This window comes from Anabrus simplex, chromosome 9, assembly GCF_040414725.1.
Source record: "Anabrus simplex isolate iqAnaSimp1 chromosome 9, ASM4041472v1, whole genome shotgun sequence".
Taxonomy (NCBI): domain Eukaryota; kingdom Metazoa; phylum Arthropoda; class Insecta; order Orthoptera; family Tettigoniidae; genus Anabrus; species Anabrus simplex.
The window spans coordinates 15187694-15201629 of NC_090273.1; positions in this window are offsets into that span (position 1 = coordinate 15187694).

A 13936-nucleotide genomic window follows, 5' to 3' on the forward strand; every position below is an offset into this window, starting at 1 on the left:
AGCCATGGTTTGACAAGGAATGCTATGAACTAAGACGTATAACACTGCAAGCCCTCCATAAAGCGAGACATAGTGGAGAAACAGAGGACATTAAAGAATACGGTACTCAATCAAACGAAAAAAGTACAAACTCATTCTAAAAGATAAAAAACGGTATCATCGGGAACAAGAAGCAGAAAAATTAGTCGAAGAGGCGAACAGAGACCCGTTCGTCGTCTTAAAACGGAACAATGTCCAGCAAACCACGACAGTACAAACGGACGTGTGGGAAAACCATTTCAATAACATCCTCAACCTGAAGTGCACCACTCCATCCACAAGGTTAGAATCAAAACTGTACCTTCATTATTGGATGCAGAACAGCCGGATGGTTCAGAACCTGTTTTCTAGTCTCCTACATTTGCCTACAAGCAAATAATAATTTTCTTTGAAATGAAGGCCACAGACAACAGAAAAAGAAGTATTACTATTTAGGTCTAGGACAAAATTATCGCGAGAAATCGCTTTGAACCACTCTTTAGATTTATCCTGGTCTGCAGGAAATTCGTGAAATGATAATGTCCCTTAGCTCTTTTTCAAGAAAACCAATAAACAACATTTTACGCAATGAATCACTAGTAACAAAAAGAAAGACAATATATACGAAACTGTAAATATAATAAATACGGAACACAGCTTCCTGTCAGTATCATTGGTGACAGGGTCCCTGCAGCATTACAAAGAAACTTTCAGTTTAAGCTTTATGCTAGGCTTTATAAGCTATTATTAAGGCCGGTATGAAGAGCGCAAGATTCACTTCTCTGGTCATTTTACGTGAGTGTTTTTTTTTTTTTTTTTTTTTTTTTTTTTTTTTTTTTTTTTTTAGTACATAATCATGAGTCTTGAGTTTTTCTTTTTTTAACTATTAGACCGGCAGGCATAAGACACCATTTAAGTTCATGAGGGATATGAGAATGGATTTTGAAAAATAGCGTCCTTGGACTTGTAAAATATCTCGATTCTGCTATTACTTTATTAGCCCAACACTTGGGCGTTAATTTCAGTATAACTGCAATACTCATCTCCCAGTTGGGCGTCAATTGTAAACTATTACTTACTGATATTATTATTATTATTATTATTATTATTATTATTATTATTATTATTATTATTATTATTATTATTATTATTATTATTATTATTATTATTACCCAAAATCCGGGTAAATGGGTGCCAGAGTTCACCAGAGGATCCCAGTGGTCGAACAAACGAAAATCCCATGTCGCATTCATGAACTGCAAATCTGGTATATTATTGGGCCTTACCTAATACCTTTGAAAATGACAAAATTGAGGAATAACATGCCACAAGGATTTTTCCATCAAGAATAGACAAACTTAGAAAAATTAATAAATTCACAAGCATTTCAAAACAACATATTATAAAGAATAATCAACAGAATCTGATCAGAACGACGTTTCTATCAATTTATAAATTTTATTCCTTTTAATACCGTCGTAAACACATTGATGCCTTGTAGCCCAATTCGACATTTTAACAGGCCCACATTTTTTGAACAGCTTCCTTCGTCTTCTCGGACCGAATGAAGGCAGTTTCATAATAGGCTACATTTCACAAAATTAGAACTATTAGCAATAAATTAATATCCGCACTCTGGAATTAGATTACAGTATAAATAAATATGCTTTAAAAACTTGATATTTTCCTGATTACATCTTCCTCCTTTTATCCCTGTAGGTTCTGACACACCCTAGGTTTGCAGAGCTAGCTAGTGCAATCCAAGCGTCCATTGCATCTCTCCTTGCAGACAACAAATTATCCATCTGAGTCATAGAATAACCCAACCCCTAACTCCAACATATAACAACTTGCACAATTCTTAGTTCCTTGCAAATATAATACACAAATACACTGCCGGAAAAAAATAGTACACCTGGAAAGACGACATCGATTTTGATCCGATGATGCCAGATGCCACCTGGGGTAGTAGATGTACTTATAATGGTTTCAACGTCGTCCGCCAACAGATAGCGTAGTGACATAGCTGCCAGAGCGCCATTTGTGAGTACCCTTTAATGGGGAATGTTTACAGCCATAAGGTTCAGTGTGAAGCAAACAGGCTCTATGCCACGGAGACGCAGTCGTGCTTCGTACAGCCAACTGAGCGAATTTGACGGGTCAAATTGTGGCCTTCCGAGTGGCGGAATGGTCCTTTCGGAGAATTGCTACACAAGTTGGACATGCTGATTCAGTTGTGCAACGATGCTGGTTGCAATTGTCACGTGAACAATTTCACACCCGTAGACGAGGTTCTGGACGTCCACGCAGCATAGACGTCCGCCTAGATCGTCATATTGTAAGGGCAGCAGTGGCAAATCGTACAGCTACCACAGCACAGATAAGAGGGTTTGTGAGCCCAGAAGTGTCAACACGAATTGTTGCCAACCGGTTATTAGTAGTGGGACTACGGGCACGCACACCTCTAGCCCGTCTTCCATTCACGCCACAGCATCGACGTCCATGGCTCGACTGGTGCCGTCAGAGGATCACTTGGAAGATGGAATGGCGAGCCGTGGTCTTCAGCGAGCGATGAAAGCAGATTCCACCTGCACGCAAGTGATAGTCGTTTGCGCGTACGACATAGACCTGGTGAGCGCTGTCTCGTAGAGTGAATTCGTCCAAGACACACTGGCCCCACCCCAGACCGTATGGTCTTGGGGTGCGATAAGCTACAACTCTCATTCACATTTGGTGTTTGTGGAGAGAACGCTGACCAGCGTTCGGTACGTGCAGAATGTTGTAAGATCCGTTCTTTTGCCATTTTTGCAACAGGAAGGTGATGTGTTCTTCCAACAGGATAATGCTCGCCCACAAACTGCGTGTGAAACTCAACGTGCTCTGCAAAACGTACAGCACGGTCTTCGGACGTGTCTCCCGTCGAGCACATGTGGGATATGATGGGACGACAATTGACACGTGCGACTCCTCATCCCACAACTCTTGCAGAACTACGTGAACAGGTCGAACAGGCGTGGAACACTGTATCCTAAGACAGTATTCCCCATCTGTATGATTGAAGGGATGCCAGAATCAGCGCCGGCATTGCCGCCCGTGGAGGATATACCACGTACTAATATGGATGATTCAGCATGGATCGACACCTGGTACCTCACTACCGCTTGAACTATTGAATTATAAATGTAATGAGGCGTAATGGGAATGAGATCCGTTGTTGCAGTCCATCTAACAACAATAATATAAGAACTCGGTAAGTTTGAATTCTCTAGTCTCTCTCACTCCAACTCCAAGCACGTAACCTATAAGAGACGCCCTTGTTAAACTGAGCAACCCAGTGGAAGGTTGGATATACAACCCCAGCGGGAAACTGTGTCAGTGAGCAGATCAGTGCGAGAGGATCACTACTCTATCATTCATTAAGGTGTGTTGATTACTATGGCATATATGGCAGGCTGTACTGCTTGTAGCCATAGGAGCGCAAACAGAGATAGTCGACAACTAGAAAGACGCTCGTGGAGGATACCATTTTAATCTCCAAATGTCGGATAAGGTACAACTCCAACTACACCAGATTATGTCCATGAGGTCTAACAACCTAAGCAGTTTTTAGATCTTCAGTCGTCGTAGACTCTATGCCACTGGGCCAGCGTCCTGAAACTGTCAAGGGCCGTGTGACTGTCGATGTGCACCAGCATTCCCACGTAAAAAGATTTCACGCACAGGCGTCGTTTGGAAAGCAACATCATCTGCTCAATATCAAAGTCCTGCGGTGATCGGTAAGTTGCGACGGGGGCAGGAAAGTGTAATCTAGGAGCTCCTAGTGATGAGTCGGCACGCAGGCGGCGAGTGTGTGATCGCCGTTTTGCTCGAGGACAGACTGTAGAGCAACTCGTGTTCTACGCCCGTGACTGAGCAGTCCTATTTAGGATCCCCTCTGCTCACCCTAAACATAGGCAGCCTAACTTCTCACTTGACTGGATTACCGCGTTCAGTGGGTATATCAATTTGCGGTAGAAACAAAACAAAGATTTGCAACATGAATATAGCTACTTGGAGTATTCGTACTCTGATGGACACAGATGTAGATAACCGACCAGAGCGATGTACAGCAATAATAAGTCGTGAGTTGGAAAAATATAACGTAGATATCTTTGCTCTTAGTGTAACTAGGCGTGCTGGAGAAGGACAACTCAAGGAGCAAGGCGGTGGCTATACATTTTTCTGGAAAGGAAAAGATGAAAGCGAACTAAGAATTTATGGAGTAGGTTTTGCAATAAATAATGCGCTTATTCACAATCTTTATGAGTTCTCATTTGGAATTCATGAAAGACTCATGAAACTCCATCTGAAACTCAAGAACAACCAAAGAGCTACGGTAATCAGTGCATATTCCCTAACGTTGAAATCAGAAGATGATCAAAAGGAAGCGGTATATAACCAACTTGATGAACTCCTGTCGAACGTACCCAAATCGGATAAGCTTATTCTGCTAGGAGACTTTAATGCTCGGATTGGCAGAGAATCGTCACTGTAGCCTGGAACTATTGGTAAAGAGGGTGTAGGTATAGTCAACGCCAATGGAACCCTCCTACTCACGAAGTGTTTCTTAATATGATCTTGTCATTACAAATACACTCTTCCACCAGAGGGATAGATTTAAAACAACATGGCGACGTCTCAGATCAAAGCACTGGCACGTAATCGACTACATTATTTTCCGCGCCAGAGATCAGCGCGATGTTCATATGACCAAAGTTATGACCGGTGCTGATGACTGCTGGACTGACCACCACTTAGTTCGATCTGTGATGGCTATACAGGTTCCTCCAAAATGACGGATTCAGGGGAAGGTGATAAAACACAAACTAAATACTGAACAACTTAGAAACAACAGTACCAAATATGCCTATCAGGTACTATTGGCTGATAAACTTCCAAATGAATACTCAGAATATATCGAGCAGCACTGATCGTTATTAAAATCAGCTATTATAGAAGCTGGCAAAGAAACAGTTGGTTTTAAGAAGAGGAAACATCAGGATTGGTTTGACGAGAACGACAAAGAAATATGTGACCTAAATGATGAAAAGCGGAAAGCCTACAACGCTTGGCAAAATGATCCAAATTCATTTCCCAAGAAACAGAGATATCAACAAATCAAAACGGATGTCCAGAAAAGATGCAGGATGATCAAGAATAAATTGTGGATAGACAAATCAATGGTCATGAAGAATTTAATCACCTCCAACAACACTAGTGCCTTCTTCAGTGCTACCAAAGCTATTTATGATCCCTCCACCAAAGGTCTTAATTGTCTAAAATCCCAAGACGGTACTGAAGTTCTTAAAGACCCTGACTCGACAGCTTCCCGTCAGAAATAACATTTTCAAGACCTTCTGAACAGAAACTCGCTTGTGGAAGAAGATGTGTTTGCTGATATTCCACAACAGCCAATTCAAGATCACTTAGGTGAAATCCCTTCTATTCAAGAAACCGAAGTCATTCAACAGCTGAAGAATAAAAAGACACCCGGACAAAATGGCACTCCGGCCGATCTCTTCAAGGAGGGTGGTCCTTTGCTAATTCAGCATTGTGATTGTGAAAATATGGAACACTGGAACAATCCCTGCTAATTTACTAGATGCTTTCATCATCGCTATCTTTAAGAAAGACTCTGTGTAATAATTTTCGAGGAATATCATTTCACTCATGTGCGGGAAATATTCTTGCTAGAGCATTGTCCAAACATCTACTGCCATTGAGTGAAATATGTCTACCAGAAACACGCTGTGGTTTCAGACCAAACAGAAGTACAATTGATATGATTTTCAGTGCAAGACAAATGCAGGAAAAGTCTAGAGAGCAAAACCAACCCTTGTACATGGCTTTTGTGTATCTTGTCAAGGCGTTTGTTTCTGTTAATCGAGAAGCTCTGTGGAGAATTCTGGCTCTGATTGGATGTCCAAACAAATGCAAACAGATACTTAGACTACTGCATGACGGCATATTTGCTACTGTTAATTCCAATACAAGACCAGGAGACCCTTTCCGTATTTCTACTGGAGTCAAGCAAGGTTGTGTAATTGCTCCAACATTGTTCTCAGTATTTGTTGGAATTATACTCCATCTTGTGGATGATAGACTGCCATCAGGTGTAGAACTTGTGTACAGAACTAACGGAAATCTGTTTAATATTAACAGACTGCGAGGTAAGACCAAGGTGTCCTCAATGTCAGTTATAGAACATCAGTACGCAGATGACAATGTTATTTTAGCCAACACAGAGGAAGATCTGCAATCCTAAAATGCTTTTAATCAAGCATATGATAGTATCGGACTGGAAATTAATATTAATAAGACTAAGATCATTTACCGGCACCAAATTCCAAGAAGAGAACTCCGGCCATTACAGTCAATGGCCAATCTCTGCAGAACATAAATCATTGTCCTTACCTTGGAAGCCACCTCTGAACAGGTGTAAACATTGATGCAGAAATCCAATATCGTTTAAGATATGCTAGTGCGACTAAGAAGAGTGTTTGGCAATCATGGTATCAGTGTGAGAACCAAACTCTACGTTTATAATGCTGTTGTAATCCTTACTTTTATCTATGGTTGCAAGGCCTGGACAACTTACAGGAGAAATATAAATGCCTGGAAATATACCATCAACGATGCTTGCGTGGGAATACTGAAAGTTAAATGGGAGATAGTGGGTTCGAACCCCACTGTAGGCAGCCCTGAAGATGGTTTTCCGTGGTTTCCCATTTTCACACCAGGCAAATGCTGGGGCTGTACCTTAATTACGGCCACGGCCGCTTCCTTCGCACTCCCAGCCCTTTCCTGTCCCATCGTCGCCATAAGAATATCTGTGTCGGTGCGACGTAAAGCCAATAGCAAAAGAAAGAAAAAAAGAAAGTTAAAAGGCAAGATCGTCGAACGAACATTAGTATCTTCGAGCAGGCCAACACTACAAGCATGGAGGCATAGATAGTCAGGCGTCAGCTACGTTGGGCTGGCCATATCGTCCGCATGCCAGATACACGCCTGCCAAAGAAAATCCTGTACTCCCAAGTAAAGAATGGCCAGCGTAACTATGGAGGGGAGCTTAAACGATATAAAGATGTTCTAAAGTGTAATATCAAAAGGTGTCATATTGATACGCTCAACTGGGAAACCACAGCCGAGGATAGGCCCAAATGGCGTAGCATTGTATACAACGGAGAAAGGAATTGAACATCTAGAACAAGACAGGAGGAGATTAGAAGGTGAGAGGAGGAGCCGCAGGAAGGAACGAGCGAATGCGAGGGACGGTGTTCTTGCGCAACCATCTGCTGCAACAACTAGCGTGTGTCATCACTGCAATAAAATCTGTGCATCTAGAATCGGACTGTTCATCCATCTGAGACGACACAATTAATACTTCCAAATAACATTGTATGTATTTACTATATATTCGCTGACGAATACATGCCTATGATGGTGTAAATGTAATTATTTCATGTACTACTGTACTGTCTCAACAATAAATCTTGAGTGAATTGGAAAACTCTAAAAGGAGAGTAGCGGCGATTGGGGGGGGGGCGACGGGAGGGGGGGCAGTCGCCCTCCCCCCACTTCGTGGAAGAAAAAATATTCCATTTTAGCCACCTTAATTGTTTTTAAAGTTTGGGCAGACTGAATAACCTAACAGTTATTTTTTAAAAACGCCTGAAACTACGAAGAGAAAGACCTCAAGGAGTAATTTACAGTCCAGGGCAGTTTCAAAGCAAGCATGTTTCTTAAACCTTTGAATTGCCTTTATGTACCTTAACATTTTTCAGCTCTTTGCCATGCATAAAATGCTCCTTGCGACAGAGTTCTTATCGGATTCAGCTGAAATTTTCAGAGAATGTTTGAATATGTGCAGGAATTAAAAGTAGCTCTGCATTTTCTTATCAGTTTAATATTACCTTCATATTTTTTCCTTCTGAAATAGCGCGAAACTAGATTTTTTCCTGTTGAATGAATATTGAAAGATTGAAACAATTACCTATATCTTTAATAGTTTACACCCGCCTGCAAAATCCGGAGTTGTTCTTAAATATATGAGAATTTTTGACAAGTCTGCCAAATTATAGCCCAAACAATGAAAACTTTGCCTCAAGCAGCATTTTCCATGCAATATATAAAAATTAACATTATTTGTCAATAAATGTTCAACCAATTAACTAATCCACTCCAAGTTTTGCGTGCAGCTCTATCTTATTATTAATATGTGCTTGTGTTTAAGTTGGTTTTTTATAAGTGGTAAATTGTAGAAGTTCAAAATTTCAGTCATGTAGAATGTTGGGGAGGCAATATAGAATATTCCATGTCGTCGCGGGATACGCGTCGCTTCAGATTGTCCCGACCTCGTCAGGGATTCTAGCCGCGTCTTCTCCTTTGCTCATGCACGCATCATGCCACACTACCAACCATCATAGAAACACACAACAGTGAATCCATTCCAACACGTCCTCATACTGTTGGTGTCAGGAAGGGCAGTCGAGGCCAGAAAACAGGGCGAAGTCCACATGTGTGTTACTGTTCGCACCTGCAACCCCACCATGGTGCGTGGAAAATATGTGAAAACCGGCAGAAGTAGTTGTGGGAGTCTTAAATCCAGGGAATTCAATGCGTAGTAACAGAACGTGAAGCTTTGAGAACAGACATAGAACGTAAACTGAAAAGTATAGACTGTTTATTTACTGCTCTTTATGTTCGTAAATTTCTCGAATACTTTGTAGGAACTTTTCTTTAACAACTTGTTTTACGTCGAACCGACACAGACAGGTCTTATGACGACGATGGGAAATGAAAGGGCAAGGAGCGGGAAGGAAACGACCTTGGCATTAATTAGGGTAGAGCCCCATCATTTGCCTGGTGTGAAAACGGGAAGCCACGGAAGAGAAGTAATATAAATTTACGTCGTAGTTTTCTACTGTACTTCAAATTAAGTTAACTATTTCGGCATTGCTGTTGGAAATGCTTCATTTAATTATTTAAGTACAAAATGTACCGTATCTATACAATTAGTCATTTATAAACAATCATGATAGCCGAGTGGTGGTGTTACTGGTTTTTCATCAAAGAATTTTTGAAATGAAAAGTCACGCCGCAGTGTTTTGAAATCTGTGGAAAATGGAGATCCCGTGGCCATGGTCACGACAGGCCTATTACGAGTCATTTAAAACTGCAACGCGTTTCGGATTTTAAATTGCTTAATAGCACCAGATGCCACCAATTAGTACATGAATTCTCGGCTGGTTATTGTAAGCTGAGTATCATGACATGCTGTTAGAGTGGCGGTGATGGTGGCGGTAATTATTCTTTTAACAGGAAGTAGAACTGGGCAATTATTCTCTCTAAAATTTAATCAGAAGGAAAAAAAGGGAGAGGTCCGACACTTCGAAGAATAAAAGTTTCGGGAAAACAAAGGGCGTGACAATGAAAGACTTCACAAAACAACACGAATAGATCAAGGGAGGTAGGAAAGCGAGGAGCCTGACACAAATAAGTGGAAGCAATGCCAGATCCAGTTGCCTGTGGTCGCCAACCCATTCGCCTCAGGGTCTCCTTTTAGTCGCCTTTTATGCCAGGCAGAGGACACCGTGAATGAATTCTACCGCCCCCTCTCACAGTGGGATTTGCTGCTAGACACAGGAAGAAATTTTCCGTGTAGAAAGTACTAATTTTATTTTGAGTGAGAGTTACAAGATCACTGGACAACTTTTAGAAATGGAACAAGTCTATCTTGTCAGCATTGTAAGAGAGCTGCGTCAAGTAATCAACTCAACATTATACCAATGCAGGCTATTTTCCACAGCATATACGCCACGTTTATGAAATCCTCAGGTCAGCAAAGTACAGATCTGCTTTCTCCTTAAGTTAATTCATTTAGTTGAATTTGATTCCTTTTATATTTGCTAATATATTGTGCATTATTTGTCTTTAATTAAATTTTGCAGGCCGTTGTGCTAATTTGTAATTATCTCTCAAACTTCTGCACCTAGAGCTTTTAAATAATTGGAGTTTCCGGCATCTCTTTGATTTGAACAAAATGCATGATTTCCTTTTACTTAAATCCATTTTTGAAGGCAATAAATATGCTATAGGTCTACTGATCGTCTCTCTAATTCAGGCAATGAAAAATATTTTACTGCTATTCTGATTCAGTGGGCCACGGTAATTGTTTTAAGAAGTTGATGAAAATTTAGAATATTATCCGTTCAGTAGTTTCTGAGGAAGATGTGTATATCATACACAAAATGTAGAACGCAAGAAAGCTATGACCAAAGTAATTCGTTATGATAAATCTACGTATATATAGAAGCATCTCACTCCTAACCAAACGCCGCTGTCTGCGATTTCCTTATGATGACGATCTGATGAGCTTTCGTATGAATATCTCCATTGTTGTAGTTCGTACGGGAACAATGTATCAGACATAAAATATTGTATGTGTCCCGTTTCTCTATGGGGTCAGGTATGAAGTGCGATGATTTTACCACTGCATGCCCATCCTGACATCATCCTCATCAGAGGAGTTAATGAGATGAAATGAATGACTTGATTAGCAAACCCGGTGTCGGTATATACTGTAGCTTATTGGTGCCGAATAACACCAAGGGGTTTTCTCAAGGCTTGACGTCTCCATCCAATGGACGAATCAACATCAAAAACGTCATATGCCTTCACTCCATATGAACATTGCGGAGAGGTGTGGAATTTAATCCAGGCTTTTGGCACGCGGTCTTCTTCTTCTTCTACTACTACTACTACTACCTAGCGTTGTTCCGCAAGTGCAGGGTCCACTCTTCGAGTTCTTAAACGGCATTTTGCACGCTTGTGGATGTTCGTTCGGCTTCAAGGCAGCGTCTCTCATATCCTCTTGTACAGCATCTAGCCAGTGCTATTTTGGTCGTTCAGGTGGGCGTACACGCAGTCTAAAGAGCCCTACAGACGATCTGATTTGGTCAGGCAGTCAGGTAACTAACACAACTACCACACACCCTGATTTAGAGCCTGATCTGACCAAATCTACCTGACTGCCTGACTATATCAGATCGTTTTTAACAGTGGCGTGCTCTGAACCCCAAAACATTTTCTTATTATACCTTATAACACTTTTTATCAACTTTAAAAAACTCCAGGCAGCAAAGTCAAGCCAAGTACAGCTGTCTCGACAGTCGCGCTCACAGTTCAGCACTTTCCAGCGAACTGGATTGATTTGCCGGCGCGAGAGTTAAAAGTAAAAGGCAAAGCCATCTCCGTACAGGCCACGAAAGCCCTTGGAGGGGTGGAAGGTAAAGGCGTCCACTATCCGTAACCTCGGGACATGATGGGATAGAATGGTTAGCTCTACGCCAGCCGCCTTTGCCCCCAGGAATTAACCTGATACTCATGTTTCGTGTAAGCTGAGTGAACCTCAGGGCCATATGCACCTCCGGGAGTGTAAATCTCGTTTCTTAAATTTTACGACTTCCTGACGGGGATTCGAACTCGGGCGAGCCGAGCACGCGTTTACCGCCTCGGCCAGGCAGCCCCCGAAAGAGAGTTACCCCAGCGAAATTCAAGTGGCTGTGTTGGCGCATGTCCTTGAAACCTCTTTGTCCTGGGGAGGCAGGGTGTGGGCTGTGGCTCACCCAGCGTCTTACGGCGACAGGCCAGCTAGCTTGGGAGAGGTATGTTAGTTGTAATAGTTAACACTCGAAGTGTTTCAGCGCCACGCGTCAGACGCTACAAGAAAAACATCAATATTTTAACAGCAAGAAAAACATCAATATTTTAACAACAGAGTCACTTGCTAATACAAATAGAGCTATTTTATGGAACAGATTGTAATAAAAGTATTTATTTTTGGATTTTGGCATGTATAAAGTTTTGGGACTATTCATTGATGGCACGTGTAGAGGAATTTTGTTAATATACTCGGGAAAATATTTAGGTTGCCCAGTATGAACACATAGCCAAGCACGAAATACAAGAATTTTATACTGTGTTGCTGTGCACTCGTGGGTTTACCTGCAATGGTGGTAGGGACTGTGATGTTGTTCTTGTATTATATGTGAAGTTTTCTCGAACTGTGTGACATTCTTCGTAAAGATAACAATGTTATTCGTCGTAAGGAATACGGTACTTTCCCACGTCTGTCGTCGCTCACTCAGTTTAGATTAGGATTTTAAGTTTTTTTTAAAAAAATCCCAATACATTTCTGTGAAAACTATAGGCATAACTGTATGATAACGACGCGTCACCGGGTGAAACTGTATGTACGTACATTATTGAAAATATCATGTAGCTTTCGGTATAATGCTGCCATGCTGCCGTGAATAGCAATTGGGAAATGGTAATTGGTGGGGCTTGGATTTTTTTTTTTTTTTGCAGCTGGGGTAATGAACGTGTTTACCGCACGCCACTGGTTTTTAGAGCTCTATTGTATACCACCGCCTCTCCTACCCTGCAGGACAATATTCTGATATGGCGAAAATTTCGACCTACGGGACTCGAAGCGGCTAACCACAGGCAACACACGGGGGCTCACCTTTTTTTTCTCTATAGCTTCCATATGTCTGTACAGATATTGTGGTAAATAAATAAAGCTAATACTAACCACGGTGTCAGACCATGGCCACCAGTCACCAGGCGGTCTCGGACATAAAATATTCCAAAGTAAATTTTCTATATTGTTGTTATTTACACGTTTAAGATAGAATATTTCCGGAGATAGGCCTAATCGCTAATATCCCGCTATGCGGGTAAAGGGCATGAAACATAAAAGATCTTAAATCATAGTTTGCGCAACTTTTTATTGTGTACAATTTTCCGTTTCAGCTAATATTAAAGGCGAAATTGGACATTTCGTGTTTTGATTTTGGTTCCCTTAATATTGCTACGCATAAAAATACAAATAAATATTTTTTACATTCTCAAAACGCGAGAATATTAATAAACTCTGGCTACGCGGTGGCCGAAAAAATCATACTTTGAATCCTACCATCTGCACAATATGTTTATCTATTTCATACAAGAGGATTTTGAAAGAAAGAAAGAAAGAAAGAAAGAGTCAGTCAATCAATCAATCAATCAATCAATCAATCAATCAATCAATACTGATCTGCATTTAGGGCAGTCGCCAGGTGGCAGATTCCCTATCTGTTGTTTTCCTAGCCTTTTCTTAAATAAATTCAAAGAAATTGGACATTTATTGAACATCTCCCTTGGTAAGTTGTTCCAATCCCTAACTCCCCTTCCTATAAATGAATGTTTGCTAGCTTCTGCGACGGCCAGTTTTTGTGCGATTGAGTGTACATAGGTACCGAGTTTCTAGAAAGAGACCATTGTACATCTAATCCCAGACAAAGACTAGCCTAAGTAACGAACAGCCTGTTTCCAGTCATTTGACCGGGTCAAGAATGGAATGAATGAAGCCCCCATCTAGCGTCGAGGATAGAATTGTGCCGGCTGCCGAAGCCTGTCGCACTCCTCTGGGCAATGATAAATGATTGACAGATTAAATGAAATGCTAATGGAGAGTATTGCTGGAATGAAATATCACAGGGAAAACCGCAGTACCAGCAGAAAAACCTGTCTCGCCTACGCTTTGTCCAGCACAAATCTCACTTAGAGTGACTGGGATTTGAACCACGGTATCCAGCGGTCAGAGGCCGGCACGCTGCTGCCTGAGCCACGGAGGCTCTACCGGTACTTGCCTAAGTATGAGACAAAAACGTGAAGTGTGTGCAGACACAATATTTTATTTCTATTGATAGATCTCCTGAGTTTCATAAGAACGCGAAACTTAAAGACATGTTTGTCTCGAAGCTCGCTGTGCCATCGTGCAGATCGTCTCGCTGTTTTGGGAAACACTTGCTGAGCCAGTGTTTTGACGCAACCC